Below are 16,276 nucleotides of genomic sequence, written 5' to 3'. Positions count from 1 at the left end.
TTATCTGACCTCTTTTTTCTTTTTTGGCAAGGAGGATGATTTAAAATGTAGATAAAACAGGAAAAAACTAATAGGACGATGGCACTGAAATGAAGATGACTATATTTAAAGAAAAAAACAGTAACTTCAACATGAAATGCGAAATCCAGGTGAAAGATTTTGGTAAGTTATCAATATGCAGAGTAGTACGACAGAAAGGAGACTATATAGTACTTTCTGTCAGAGCTCAAAACATTTTGATGCAATTAACATGAAGGAGAAAAACAGTAATTTGATTCACAGAGCATGATACAATGGAAGCATTTTAAGGGGAGAAGCTCGTGGAAGGAGAAATGATGATGAGTTATGCTTTCAGGGAAGCTACACAGCAGGAGGGAGATGAATAGAAATGTTTCTCACAGATCATTGAATATTCTGTCTTTAATATTTCAATTAATGGCCACAGCACAAAAGTAAAAATATGTTCAAAAATTTGCAAAGAAAATGAGAAAGGTGTATCCAAAAAAAGGACTAAAAATACCACATGGGAGGAAGAGGATAACTTTGCATGTAGGCTGTAGTATTAAATAGTAAATTTGAAGTGCAAGAATAACATTTCTTTGATGGGAATTCATCACCTGAAGCTGTAAGGAGAAAAACCCAGATGTCTTGGTGAGCAACAGATATTGTACCACAAAATATGGTCATAAAAAAGGTGATGGAATTGAAAGATGTGGCAGGTACAGTGTTTCCAGCAGGACTGGAAGAATGGTACTTTTAAGTCCACAAACACTACAGATCCCATTCTGGGTTTTTAAGTGTTTCCTGTGGTACTGAATGGGAGCAGTAGCCTTCACTGGAAATTTTGTACTGTTTTCCTCCCTCTGTGTATCTGCTTACATCTTCAACATGTTCCCACTGAGACAGATCCACCATGCTGGAGAAGGCTGATGCTACACAGGCAGTCTGAAGGGTCTGCATTATCGCTTGGCTGCAGTGCACTAGCTTGCAAGTATATATCATCTGTAGGGGATCCACATCCCAGGAAAGGGTTACAGAATCTGGAAGTTTAGTGCTTACAGACAGTGCAGTTGCTATGGAAAGGCCCAGGCTGAAAATGGACATAAGGACATAGTACCTACACTATAATAAGCCAGCTGCATTTACTGAACTTTAGAGACATCAGAAACGGTATGTTTTAGCAGTAGCAAATGCCACAGGAAAAGGAATATCACTGCCAAGTAAACCAAATAGAAGTACAAGGCCTACGGAGAAATAAAAATTAATTTGTTACAGCCAGATGCAGCGCCCTGTGTGACTGTTCAGCACCCATGCCCATCTAGCTTGCATTGAATACAGTCCTAAAATGTTAATATTGACAGGTTGTACATAAAGCCTGTTTATATATATTTCTAACTCTCTATATATTTATCTATATAATGATATGTATTCCTATGTTTTGAATTAAGAATTTTAGATATGGTGGTTCTTCTGGGTGCAATGCAACCTTGCAGTATTGTTCTCAGGAAAGTCAGTAACAATTTTGAAAGCTAACACAGAAGTGCCACCTGGATACTTCTAAAAACAAAGCATCCAGCTTTGAAAAACAGGCTCCAAAAGCCCGATACCCAGCTGGACTTCAGTGAGGCTACGGGGGCGAGAAGAGTTGCTACTGTGGACTGTTACACATCATCTTGAGCTTGGGCCAGACAATTACCCCTCTTCAGAGGGTGTTTCTCTCTTTTGTTTGCCTTCCAAATTTACCTGCATTTCTCAAGCGTTCTTTGTATATATGATACCGCTTCCTCTAGAAACCATCTTCTTGTGTATATAATTACTATAACATAAAGCAGGAGATTAGGTTCTCTTTTCCTTTGAGGGAAAACTTTTTACAGCGTTACCTTTTACAGCTGTTCCAAACACAGAACAACAAAATAATTCAACTTCTTGAAGAAAATGTTGAAAATCATCACTATTTTGAAATTATTTATATTATAGTCTCATTTAGTATCCTCAGGCTTCTGGAATGGCAGAAGGCAAAATATTTGCCTGAGCTTAGCAGATAATAGGCACTCTAGAGATCAAAAAATTATTCCTAGAAGTATGCCTATACAGTTGCCCACAAACTTAAGTCGGATACCAGTTTTGTATGCAGAATACATTTGTCCAGGAATACTAACTAGTCCATTATTACAAGATACGGCAGCTGCACGCTTACAAATGGTAACATGCAGGTAAAATTAGAAACAGTTTGATGTCTGTCCTCCTCACCCTTCAGTGGAATTTCAGTCTTACATCACTGGCTGTATAATATTTGAGAATTACTTGGCTTTAGAGAAAAAAAAAAAAGTCCTTGCATACTCCTTGCAAACTCAAAACTGCTTCTTTCTTCAGTAGGAATTCCAGGTATTTGAGGAATGCCAGATCAGAACTAAAACTTATAATAGTATCAGAAAAAATTCCTGTCCTTACTGTATCCTCAAAAAGCACTAGCACTCAGATGAAGCAGCAGAGAAAATCAGGGATCACATAAGTACGGCAAACAGGTACAAAGAAAGTTGTAGGACCTGGTGTACTGCTTTAGGTACTAAAGAATAACAGCATTAAGAGGCTTCCACTGTGCTAAGTGTGCTCAAACACACAGAAATAAATTCCCAGTTCAGTCTTACTGGGCATACGCATACTTCAGAGGAAGTACATCATGTTTACCCACAGAGCAAATCCTTTCATAGACAGCTGAGCGTATAAACCAGCTTGCTTGTGCCGAATGAGCACAAGCTTTATCTTTCCCTATCCTTTCGTTTCCTTATTTTTCAGACCCTTTCACTGAGTCAAATTAACCCACTAAAATAGCCCAGCCAAAAGGAGGGGGTGAGGTTAGGAGATGATGGGGACAAGCAGGACTTCACCCTTTTAGTGCTGGCCAGTTAGGATCAGTGTCTCACAGAACAGCATCCCAGGATTAGCCACATAAGAAAATCCCCCACATGCTTAAGTGGCTGTAGTACTGAGTAAAGAGATGTTTACAGGCAAGAAATACTGTTATTTTCTGATAATTAAGACTGTAAACGAGACCATGTTTAATGTCATGAACACAAATGGTCCTGTGGAAGCCAGTTGCCAACAGGACTAAACCCAAGCATATTTGCATTTGCACAGCTCAAAAATTGCTACTAACAGGGCTTACTAACAATAAGCTGATTACTAACAATAGTTAGGTAGGTTAACAATAAGGAGGTTAGTGAGATTAAGCAGGTTAGCGATTAACAATAAGTAACCACACTACTAACACAGCTAGGAAATTCTAGTTGCCAGCATAATGAGTTGTTACAAACCATCCTGTTACCACATTATTCACATAATCACTCTGTTTTCAGGCATAGCCTTCCACGATTACAGAAGCGTAATGTGAGGTTCTGCTCTGGGGAGCTCAGTCCAGTAACCCCTTTATCCCTGGAGGTACTGGAATTGCCAAGGGCACCATCACAGCTAGTCAAGCAGTGAGCTCTCATATGTAATACTGAAGGGGCCATGCAAGCTCCTAGGTGTGAGTTAACATATTCCTTGACGACCAATTTGGGGTTTTGAAAAAAGAGCAACTCCAAATATTACACAGCAGAATCTCAGCACAAAGTGCTCAGGCTAGTCTGACTGACCCAAAGGGCCTGCTTATCCTGTCACTGCAAAATATCCATTATATAAGAAACACCTATCAATGGGTTCATAGAGTTTATGATATTGCAATACTGTGATACTGCCTGAGGCAGTCAGACCAGAAGCATGTGAATGTCAGAGCGGAGATATTAAGCAATTAAGACTTAAAATAAAAAACCAGAAAATAAATTTGCAGAGTTGCCCACTTTGAAGACTAGAAAAAATTATTGCTTCCTGCAAACCCCTGTCCATTTCATTTCCTCAGTGAGAATTTCCCATCTCTCTTGCTCATTAATTAGATTCATAGTTTATTCCTGGATGAAACCTTTTTTCCTCCTTTTACTCTGTTAATGCTGATTTCATTCAGGCCTAACAAGCTGAGGCTGAGTTTAACTCTCCTCGTGTAGCTGGTTGGGTACCTGTTTCCTGCTCCAGCTTGTTTCTAACCCTGAGAACTAGCAGGCTACCCTTGTAGCATGCAGTACTTCCTGTTCACACAGCTCCCTTTCTTCCCTTTCCCACTGAAAGGCAGGTCAATGCTGCACAGAAATAGTCTTCAGCTTCAAACCAGCCATGCAACTTCAGTCATGGGGCTGAGCAGCTTCTGAAAGGAGTATCTAGACTTTTCTAATTGGTTGTAATACTTCAAGCTATTGCGTACACCCATTCTTCACTGGATAATGTAAGTGCATGTGTAAAATAATGAAATGGTTTAAAACAGAAGCAGCCAAGTTGCACTGCTTCTTTCAGAAGCCAATAATCACCATATACTGGGTAATACTCAACTTGGTATAAAGAGAACCTAGGAAAAAGTTGCTCAGTTTTATTCAACAGCTAGTTCTCTTTTAGACCCCTTACAGACGGTACAATACTGAAGTCTACAATCTGTCCCACTCACCCTAATGCAGAACCAGCAACTCTAAAATGCAGGCCAAACTCTATTTTAGGTCACACAGCTGAGCTCAGCACTATTTACCTGTGAAACGTACTCAATTTAACACTAAATTAAAAGAAAATCCACTCTGGAAGATGTTTCTGTGAAATAAATACCTGCATAACTCCTCTCTCCAGGACAGAGTTGCTGTATTCCAAAGAAATTTCTGTCCCCTGCTATGGCTGGCAGCTGAAGGGTCAGGAAACCCAAGTGGGAATGTCCATGTAAACCAAGGGCCTTTCAGCATGCAGCCTTCAGAGCACTTCCCACATCATTCTCACAAGGCCTCTGTCTTAACACAGAGAACTCCTACCATACCTGCAAAAAGCTTTGAACTCCTCAGGCAGAAGAAATTCTGGAAGGGCCAAGTATTAGGAAAAAAGAGCGAAGTGTGTCTTCATGGCAATTAACCTGTAGGTAACCTCTAAGTGAAATTCCTAGTGGTTTCTCAAAAGGGACCACAAAACAATCCAAAGAAACTGCACAGAATAATTTTTCATCTACATTCGTAAATCACCTTGCAGGAAACCAAGTAGTTTCCATGATGTGGTAAGATAATTATTTTTAAATTTTTTACTAACAGTTTTATCAAAACTTCAGTAAAACACAGTATCTAAACGGCACAGAGATGCTGAAAATATGTTTCCCTTTTCTGCTTAAATTGTGTTCCAACCTAACTCATCATCACAAGCACCCCTTTCATACATTACCCATTACAATGCAGTCCTTCAGCTCTGATATTTCCTTCAGGCAGGCACCCTGTAAAATCATGGAAATGATCATAACTTGATAAATTATTTGTGCATACATGTCTGTGGATACCATTCACTTGCCATAAATGAGAATGAAAGGGCTGAGGCAGCATGACATACTTGATAAAGTACTTGTAAAATTTTTTTTCTTAACCAACCTATGGTTTCACAGAACAGTTTGAAAAAGTTTACTTCAGGTAAAAGGGAGCAGTCCCCTTCCTCTCTCCTGGCCACTTACTATCGAACAGGGTCCAAGGCTTGTAAAGTCCAGATCAGAAAGTACTTCTGAGCACCCAGTAAGCCTATTCAACTTGCTAAAATAGTAGAAATAATCTCAGCAGAACACTCCATGCCACTGCAAAAGCCCTTTCCAGCCATTTCGGTGAGCATCAGTGCAAGCACAAGGGGAGGGAAGATCAGATGACTGCTAGTAACAGCAGGGGAGGTAAACAAGATGAGCTGTTAATTTGTGTCAGCTGTAATACCCAAGGACATCCCAAGTGTGTGCGTATTACTTCTTTACTGTTCAAAAATCACTCCTCAAATATACTGAGGGATCTGACTATTATTTTTCCCAGACTTCTGATGTAAGACTAGCATAGATATTTTTACAGTCATTTTGAAAATCGCACCTTCAGTGTTCATTACACAGTTCTCCCTTATACATAGCTCAGCTGGGAGGCACAGGCCAAAATAGGATCTGTTGCTCACATAACTATGCACGCAGAAACAACTTTTTCACCAGCAATACTGTGTTGCTGGGAGACATACTTCGTTATAACTTTTTGGGGTTTTTTACTAGACTAGTGCAAAATGCAATTTCGCCAGTAGCCACATAGTACACTGTGCTATACCAGTGTGCCCCCGGAATCCCTCATCTGGATGCAGCCTTAGTACCCACAAAAGAGGCTGAACAGACAATATTTCTCTTTCTACAACATCTACAGTACATAATCTCATCTATAGCAGTACTGCAGCCTCCTCACATTGACCTGCCACAAAGCCTTGGATGAAGTTATTTTTGAGGTGCAAGAAAACAGTCCAGCCTCCCCTCTAGCACTGGTTAAAACCATTTGAAATTTAGCGATGAGACGACAACCCCTCCCAAAACGCAGCCTCACTCCCCAGAAAGGTGGGGAAAGGAGGTCAATGGAGAATAAGAAATTTTCTGTTGCCCCCCACTCCTCAATTCAGTTTAATTCTTTTAAATTTCTACAGATTTTCATTCAGTTTAATTTCCTGATCTGTTCCCTTGCAAGCCATGGCTCTTGTGCCATCACAAGGGAGAAATAAGAATAATAGCAAAGAGGAAAAAAACCAACCTCTTTCAGCAGTAATACCAGCCTAATGTGTGTGTGAAAGCCTCCCTGAAGACTAGGATGGTCTGCAGTCACAGAGGTCTGTTTGGGTCCACTGGCTGTACAGAAGAGCAGAATTGACAAACAGAAACCCTGCTGACCATTCAACACCAAAAAAAGCAAAAACATGGCCAATGGAAGACTTTGTTTTAGCAATCAAAATCAATACCCTCAATTCTGATCTTCCAAAAAGAAAGTATCCCTTTTTAAAAAGAATCCTCACAGAATAGATACAAAAGCTACATTCGAAAGGATATAATAATTTTCCACACAGGAACTATGGCAGTCTTCTATGGTTTTTGTTTGTTTGTTTTGTACGGGTTTTTTTGGGGGTGGGTGGGAGGGGACTGTGTGAGTTTTTTTAGAACTTCCTGCTGCACAAGCTCTTTGGATTCTGTATCCCAGACATTTTCCTGCAGAATGTCCACTTATGTTCCAGTCACACAAAGAACAATCATAACAAGTAATATTGTACTCTGTACTATAAACACTGGTAGAATGAAATAGAAAGATTAAGGAAAAAAATAATTAAAAATAGAACTCTTTTCTTTCCAAAGGAAATAACATGATTTTTGCCCCAGTGTCTTTTGTCTTTGTTGTAACAATAGTTCATTTTAGGCCATATCTCACTGCACGTAGATTCAGGAAACACTGGTACAAATGTACTACAGCAATTTGTGCTTTGCACTGTATGTCTGGGACAGCATTGCAGATTTCAAGGGACTTGCTAGAGATTAACATAGCTGTTTCAGGGGGTATGTTTTCCTAGAGCACAACTCTGATCATACCTGTAGCACTGGAGAACTCTGCAGGTTATGAAAGTGAAGGTGACTTGCTGGAACATCTCAACTCTCTAGATAAAGTCATCCATTTTGCAATAGGGCAGGTTCAGTGTCCAACTGCTGATCAGGCCCAGATCCTAGCTTGATAAGAGGGCTATGTGGCAGAAAAGCACTCAGCAGTACATTTCCAGGCACTTTTAATCCCAGCAAGACCCTTGCCTTCGACTTTAAAGGAACTGCAAGAATTCAGTTGTCAGGATATGACTTGCTAGAAGAAAATTTTATCCCACTCCCCGTAGTCACAAAGCAGTGTTATAATCTGCAAACTCACAGCCCTGGAGAGCATGGAAGTGTTAAGATGTCTTAACTGCTTCCCCCAGTGTTTTGCCAGGAAGAATACATCTCCACTACCAAGAATAATACAGTATTTCTCTTTACGCTGTAGCAAACACAAAGTTCACATTGAGGTTATATGCTTCTTTTGTAACGGGAGTGCCAAGAGATCACATTAGTTATTTTTCACTGTACAAAGCTAAAAAGCTGTTTCTCTCTCTGGTCATTACCAATGAACATTAAGGGAAACCCTGTGCCCCCTGCAACGTCAATGGTACAAAACCTGCCCCCTCTTTTTTTTAATCTCTCCCAATACAGGAAACAAGCAACAAGCCACCTTTGTTTTATATATTTCAAAAGTTGAAACACTTCAGAGTAAGCATAGGAACTGGAAAGAAAACTGCTGCACACTGACGTACATACATCAACACATCCACATTTCCTTTGATAAGCACCTTCTCATTTTCCAGAATCAAGAGTTTTCTTTTTTCCCTTTCTTTGTTCTTTTGAGCTTGGTTTTTAACTCTCTTATTTCAACAGCTTGCTGTACTTCATGTTGATCCTCTGGGTTTGCTTCACCTCTCCATACTGAATTCCTTCCAAACAGGCTCTTGACTCCTCCATTTTAAGTAGCAAGCTGCCCTGGGTAAGGGGAAAAGACACAGTGTGCTCCATGCTCATTTTGAGCAACAGCTTAAATGGTTTCTGCTCAGCCTCAAGAGTCTGAGCACTTGTTTGAAAAAGTGAGGTGGAAGGCCAGGTCCTAATAAGGGAAGTAGGTGCTTCGAATAAAACAGGGACCAGAATTTCACCAACATCTCCCTCAGGCATCATTTTAAACAATTAAAATAAATGTTATGGCTTGGCATTTTCCACAGGTCACCAGAATCCTGTCCAGCTCTAGGAATTGGCTAAAGCTGTGCATTATCTTGTCAACATGTAGAACTCTTCTTTAGCAAGTCCATTAATATTAACGAAATAACGTTTCCCCATTCCTGGATCTGTCCAAGTCCAATGCTAATCACATTCTGAAGAAGGAAGCTGTTGGCAGACACAGCATCCATCATGCCATAAGGCTGAGCGCTTCCCCTCTTTTCCAGCTGTGCAGAATACAAGAGAGACCTATCTTTCTCCAGATAAGCAGGAAAGTTAAATGCCCAGGGTCCTCTACATCTCTCAACTGCAGGCCACTGGAGACTGTAGCTTTTCACTAGCTCTCTTGCTGTCTCTCCATTAGGATTCCTTCCCAACTTCCCTATTTTCCCAGCACTGTAGGGGAATACTCTGGCCAAGAAATATACTCATTTCCTGTATCATCTGAAGAATATGATGCTGGATCTTTGTGCCGTGATGATTTAAAAGTATCTCCAAACCTCTGATTCCTTTGAAATAAAAAAAAGTTGTAAGGCTATGTTTAAAAATCCAAGACTAACTTTACACCTGCTCAAACCACTCCCCTAAGGAGCAACAGCAACGTAAAGGCTCGAGTTCACCTGCACTTGAATTCCTCCCAGCTGGTTAAAGGCATTATCAGTTCTGACAAATGCTTCCTAGAGAAGGAGAGCTTGGAGTTCATTCTAGTGTGTGGGTCACCACAAAGAACTCCAGGCTCATCAGAAATAACATCGGTGAATATCCAAGACAGACTGCCTTCGTTCTCAATGTATTTGGCCCATGGAAAAAGTATACTATGGAGTGGTATGCTATTTAAGTGAACAGATACCAGGGAATTTTTAGGATGATGAAAAGAACTGGTTGTTTCAAAGCACTGATGTGCAGTGGCTGTACATTGACAGCATCGTGAACAAAACAGTTTTCTTCAACCCCTCTATCAAAGATATAAAGTTATTGTCAGAGTCACCTGACAAGGAGGTGCAGGATAGTAGACACATTAGCAGAGGAAGGAATCAATTCAGTCAATAAAGGAATTGATACCTGTCTATAGTTAGAAAACGCCTTTGACAGAACAAGCTGTTCTTCTGAATCATTGAGAAATAAGTGTTACTGAGTTTCTAAATACACAGATACATGTATAATTAATATTGTCTAACTGCCAGACATTAAGAGTGTTCCAGGGTTTTAAATGTTATCCACTTCTGTTCTTTCCTTCTTAAGAGTGCATCTAACAGCTATGTGGAAAAGAATAGACATATCAAAGAGTTATGAATTCCCTGTATAACAAGCAGGTGGCTGGTGTGCAAAGCTTAAAGTAGTTAGCATAGAGGTTACTCTCTCACAGGCTCTATTGAGCAGGAAAACAGGATTCGGTCTTCTCTTTCTGACACACTGGTGGGTGGCAGGACAGTGGCTTTCTGCCTTCTCTATCCATAAAGTGCAAATAATATTCCTCCACATTTCTAATACTCAGATTACTGGGCAGAAAGGCCTCATACATGCAGAAGTACTAACTAGGACATTCTAGAAGAGAGATGGGGCAATTTTCACTGTCTCCCAGAAATCCAGCTTTTGCCCAGGACAGGCAGTGAGGCAAGAACAGACGTATTCACAGGCAGGATTGTCTGCATCACATCTCTCTGGCAGTGTTAGCAGAGTCTCACTGGGCTGGAAGACTGGCTGCCTTCAGAGATCAGAACAGCCTTCACGAGACAGGCCTGTAACATGCTGGCAGCACAGGCTCTCCTGCCAAAGCCTGTTCCATACTTGCAGGCCATCCACTGAACGATGGTGAGCAGGCATGCCTCAGTAGAACTAAACTGACTTTGAAGTTTTTGAAGCATATAACAGAGGTGAAACAAATCAAAGGGTACTTCTATATCACCATCTCAGCTTGGACGCAGGGTGCGCTTGATGCAAATCTTCCAATTCTCCATGCATCTTGCACTGTGGTTCGTATCACCAAGTAGTCTGGGAAAACACAAATCGGATGCCTTTCAGATTAAATCGACCAAAAGATACATCCCAGCCACCCACGGGTGGCTGGTCCCAAGGACTATAGAAGAGCTAGTTCAAAGTAAAACCCTTGAAACATAGGCAGAGCAAACATGAGGTTGTCACACTGAGAGTTCCCCTCTCCAGTTTGCCACACCTGCTAAAGAAGATGCAGGTAAAGCCTGCAATAATAGACCAAGGACAGCGTGGAGGGCATCCAGCAGGTGGCAATCTGCTGATAGCAGTGACAGCAAAGAGTGAGCAGAAGGCCCCACTTCTGACACAGGGCGCAAGGACAAGAATGTGGAAGGAAGGTGGCAGTGCAGAAAAAAAATGCTTAAGCTTTACGTTATCCACTTATTTTTCTCTTTTTAAAAAATTCAAACAAAGCAGGCACCAGCTGGACTGAAAGACTTACTTGGTGTTATGGATATTTTTTTAACAGTGTAAAAGCACACAATCATTCCACGAAGGAACATCTAACTCAGTATTTCACCTCTTCCTTGAAAAATGTTTTATTAAGATGGGAATTACAGCATGAGACAAACTTGGTGGTATTACTCCAAGTAGTCAAGTTCTGTCAGCAGGCCAAACAAAAATGAACTATGAATCTTTTATTAACACTAATGTCATCAAGAAGTGAAAACATTGACAAACAGCTGTGTTTAATTCTTTGAGAATGTCCATTAAAAAGCAAACCAAAGTACATATCAGAAATGATCCATACTATCAATACTATAGGTTCGTATCCCTTCACCTTGTCTCAAAAATAATTAGAAAATATGTGGTTGTCATAGGAACTAGTCATAACTCCATACAGAGGGAATAACTCCATATAGAAGGGACAAATTCCATACAGAATGGAATATAGCCATTTCTATGTAGAATTCCCTCCATCATGAAACACACTCTAATGTACACTGACAAGCAGCACAGGAAATTAATAAGAAAAGGCATAATCCTCTACAGCTGGAAGGCACAAGACTTACCTTAGGAAAGCAGATCTCTTCATTCTTTTGGTCTGGTGGTGCCACGTGCTTGCATGTTTCACTTCAGCTTTCAGTTCCACAATGCTTTTCTTCAAGGCCTCTTTGCCTCTTTTTGGACGTAAAACCAATTTCTCATACTTGTTCTGGATCCTTCTATCCTCTTTGCAATTGGGACAGTCTGAACCTTGAAGTGCTTCAGCTGTGGGCCCTTAAAAGGGGATCTTTGAAGTGGGCAATTAACCTGGATTTGTTTTCCAGTTTACTCTCTCTAGTACTACCAAAAATAAAGCTTCTAAACACCGACTTTTACGGATATTCACCTAGGTAGTAAACCTTTTTCTCTAAAGAAGCATTCACAGAGTAACAGAGAAAAAACAACAATCTTTTTTCCTTTTATATATAGGGAAACAGACTTGGAAGCTGCATGGCTTCTGCGGTGTACAGATTGTGAATCTATACATCAATTCCATTGTTTAATTGGGAACAAAGGTCAGGGACAAAGTTTTAAAGCATTTAGAAGGCTTGTAGTCTGAAATCACCTATATGCTTATGAAGACACATCTCCAGCCTTCCTAATCTTTCAGTAATATCTGAAGAAGTAGTTGCACCCAAGAAATAAGTGTGGGTGCAACTTTACTCATTTCAGCATGTCCTTGACATGATGCCTGGACCATTGCACTATAAGTACCCTTCAGAATTCTTGGAAAAGAAAAAAAAGAAGATATATATAATTATGTTATGGTCTAATGGGTGAAAAAAGTCCACAAGGCAGGGAGCGAATTCCTCCCTCTAGGCAACAAAAATGTTCAAAATGCCTCACTTATGACTGGACATTACTTACAGCCACATAAGTGCAAATGCCTATATAATGCAAAAAGCATTAGAGAACATGGCCAAAGGTTCCCTAAACTAGTTTGCACAGAAAATAGAGTTTAAAGTCCAGGCCTCCCTCTTTCCTGCTCCCTTCTCTGCCTGCTAGTCCTTCTACCAACCATTCTTGTTTCCAGAAAAATCACCATCTTCCATATCAGATGACAAGTATAAAGGCAAAAAGCAAAAATATCTCTTAATATTTTTGAAAATAAGATGAGGGGAACACTAGGATTTTTGTAATAGATGAAGATGACCCATAGAATCAAAACAAAATAAAATTAAGATGCACAAACAGAATTGAGTTGATTTTTTTATACAGTCTTTTTCTTCATGACTGACAAACAGCCTCAGATTTACCTCGGTCTTATGGAGCTTTTATAAATCTCAGTTTGTACCAGTAAAAGTCAGAAATAGCAGTTTGAAATGAACAGAATTACACTCTTCAAATGTAGCACAAGCAGCATGTCAGCACGCGTCCCTGCTTGCTATTTTTTGGAAGAACAAAAAGGGTATTTACCAACCATAATTCGATTACAATTAGTCTAATGGCAAAACCTTTGGCTTTACCTTTCTTTCATTTGGATTTTCAAGTAACCCTTTTTTTTGCCTTGGATTCTTCTGAGCAGAAAGTGCACATTTGTCTTTGATTAAAACAGAAATAGCAGAAGTTCAATAAAGATTTTCATCAGAATAACAGTAATAATAAAATCCAATATGTCTCACGGAACCATAATTTATGCTTTCCACAGAGGTGATTTTCTATTGCTAAAGTCAGTAAAATACTTTCTTCATAAATAACTTTCAGTTACAAATTAAAAGACAGCCTCATGAAAGCATCTGTCTGTAGAACTGGCCACATTCTACAGATCAAGTGACACTACAAAAGTATTACTCATTAGACAGGAAGTTTTTTTTTTCCAGAAAGCTTCATGTCTCCTACAGAATTTAACCTAAATAAAAAGTAGCCCAGTATTATTTCCATGTATGCTGTCACAGGATTATCAGAATCAGAGCTGCTAGAGTAACACCACAGCATTGCATCAGCGTTTTGCAACACTATAAATCACCATTTAAGGGCTTTAACTGATATATTTAACATTCAGGCTCCAACCCAGGATGAGAAACCTTCCAGTTTCTGTCTTCAATCTAGTCACACTTCTTGCAACATACAGGGGAAGGACAGCATGTTATACCCTGTTCAACATTATGCAATTAAAATAATCTTTCTCTCATCTCCAAACCCTTAAATGGCAAGCTATTACTTAGTAGCTATGGGCCAATTAAGAGATGACATTGGGAAAATGCGTTGTCTTAAAACAGCACTTAGGTGAGAGACCAAACTCCACGGAGCTATACAGAAAAGGATGGATGCTAGGAGTCCTTCTGGCACGCTGTTTCTTGCCTTCCTAGTGGTTCTATCAATTTTTTAAATCAACAGAGAGTTAGTAGTTGTGTCATAAACATCAAACTCTGCTAGAATGGATAATTTCCCATGAAGCAGGGTAAAAAGGCTCTGATTTTTGCCATCTTTGCAGCTGCCTATGCTTAATACAAAGAAAAAAAATAGTAGCTTTAACTGTGTGGCATCATGTGAAAGCTCTAATGAACAGCAGAGGCTCTAAGGCTGCCCTTTTGCAGACCCAGGAAGAAACTACATCATATGCTTGCATACTGCCTACATTTATATGCATGAGAAATGCATACCTAACTCACTTTTCACTTGTGGTATTTTGCAATTAGAAATAAAAGCAGTAGGGCTTAGAGAAAGTTGGGAGTATTCAAACCTATTCATTTAGATCTACTCATTAGGAAAGAGAATATTTTAGATTCTGCAGAAGTTGGGTGAACTCACCTGGAAAAGCCACATATCTACCACACGTATATGAGTTTCACAGTCTGCTGCTAAAACTTTGCCAGGAACAGGAAGAAAATATCTACATTATACCTGACAAGCATTATCTTAATAAAGGAAGACTTTATAGTTTGATTTTTGATCCATCTCACTTCACAGACATAGCTCCGTACTCAAAAAAAGTGCTAAAAAGCAGTTTCCAGGAGAGCTGAAAAAAAAGAAAAAGTGTGTAAGTTTTGATACTGACAAAGACTGTTCAGCATCATTTCAGGGAATACAGAGCAAGACTGTCTTAGCACATTCGGGAAACCATTTCGGAGTTGCAAATGCTAAAGTAGAGAAGTATAAATTATTATTTCTACAGCACTTACTAGAAAATATTAGCTAGCACAAGGAAAGGAGCACTTCTGCAGAGAAGAAAACTAGTGTTTTGCCATGATCTTCAGTGGATCATCATCCAAGAACCAAGTTCTGCTTCCTTAAATAAGATAGCCCAAAAGGTCTTGTATCTCTGTGGGACTGCTCCTGAGAGTACCCTGAGCAGGACTGCGCTCCTGTTTACCTCTGTCCAGAAAAGATGCCAAGTGATGTTTCTGGAATCTCAATCCAAATTATCATTGCTGTATGGGAAAGGTTTGCATATGACAAAATTATCATGATGAATTGCATCTACATAGCAGAAGTACTTCATGACCACTGAGCCTGAAGCTGCGCTAGGAACTTCGTAGTGTAAAAATAGTTCCCAAGAGTTTATCATCTAAGCAATTAAGGCAGAAAAAGCTCCATTCTTATTACAAAATAAGCCTTATAGGCAAAGTATAATGTATTTTCACAAGGACTTATCTATGATCCCAAACTGATTTTATCAGTGTTTTTACCTTCTAATTCAGAAAAATCCTACATTGTGACTAATTCCTCCCAGGTAAAAAAGAAAATTAATTAAGAACAGTACCTTTTAATAGGAACAGTACCTCTTAATGCTTTAGTGTTTTATCAAAATTCCTGCTATTAGGAAAATGCCAAAGTCCAGATTCAAAACATACCTGCAGGTCTTCCTATTGCAATATGGTTTTCAGTAAAGAAATATGCATTTTTAAGTCTTCTTTTAATATATTTTTTAAAAGGGTCCTTAAGGCCAGCAGTATCCTACATCAAACACTGAGGGTACAAGTCCATGCTTGTAAAACTGCATTAGTAATTTTCCAGTGGTCTGGTCTGACTTCAAAGACCTATGTGAAATTTAGGCCTTAAATGTGAAGTTAAGGAATCTGAATAGATAAAACAAAGGATATAATGTGTATAGTTCTTCAATCAAGAGAAAAAACAATGCAGTCAGAAGTGGAAAGCTTGGAATCTCCTTGAATAAAAATTCCTGACTGTCTCAAGCTTGCCTCCTCAACAAAAAGAGAATAAAAATGTAGGAGAAGTGTCTGGACAAAACAGAATCAATAACCATGTTGAAAATAATAAATATTCATCTTCGGAAGGCAGAAAGACATACTGGCAATAAAGTGGTCAGTTTAGGTTGCTTTTTAAAGTGATAAGGAAGTATGATGATAATAAAAGACTTTCTAGTAGTAAAGATGGGTTAGACCTTGCAAAGTATACTTTGCAAGAAGATAGAAATAAGTTCTTTGCACTTTTAATAGACCAGCTCAAGGAAAGTAGAATTGAAACCAGGGTGGGGGAAATAAAGGTAGGTAGAGATCAAAGATAAACAATGAAAATAAAGACAAACAGGTTTCAAATTAAGATAAAACCTTGAAAACCCACATGACTATCTATGCTGAAAATGGTGGTACCTGGGACAAAGGCCAGAGTGGTTCAGGAGAGTGGGATCAGATAGAGATTACCACTTCCCAGGTAGAAGCAAAATCTAAA

The sequence above is a fragment of the Phalacrocorax aristotelis genome, chromosome 3, assembly GCF_949628215.1.
Source record: "Phalacrocorax aristotelis chromosome 3, bGulAri2.1, whole genome shotgun sequence".
Taxonomy (NCBI): Eukaryota; Metazoa; Chordata; class Aves; order Suliformes; family Phalacrocoracidae; genus Phalacrocorax; species Phalacrocorax aristotelis.
Note: the sequence above shows the minus strand (reverse complement) of the source record.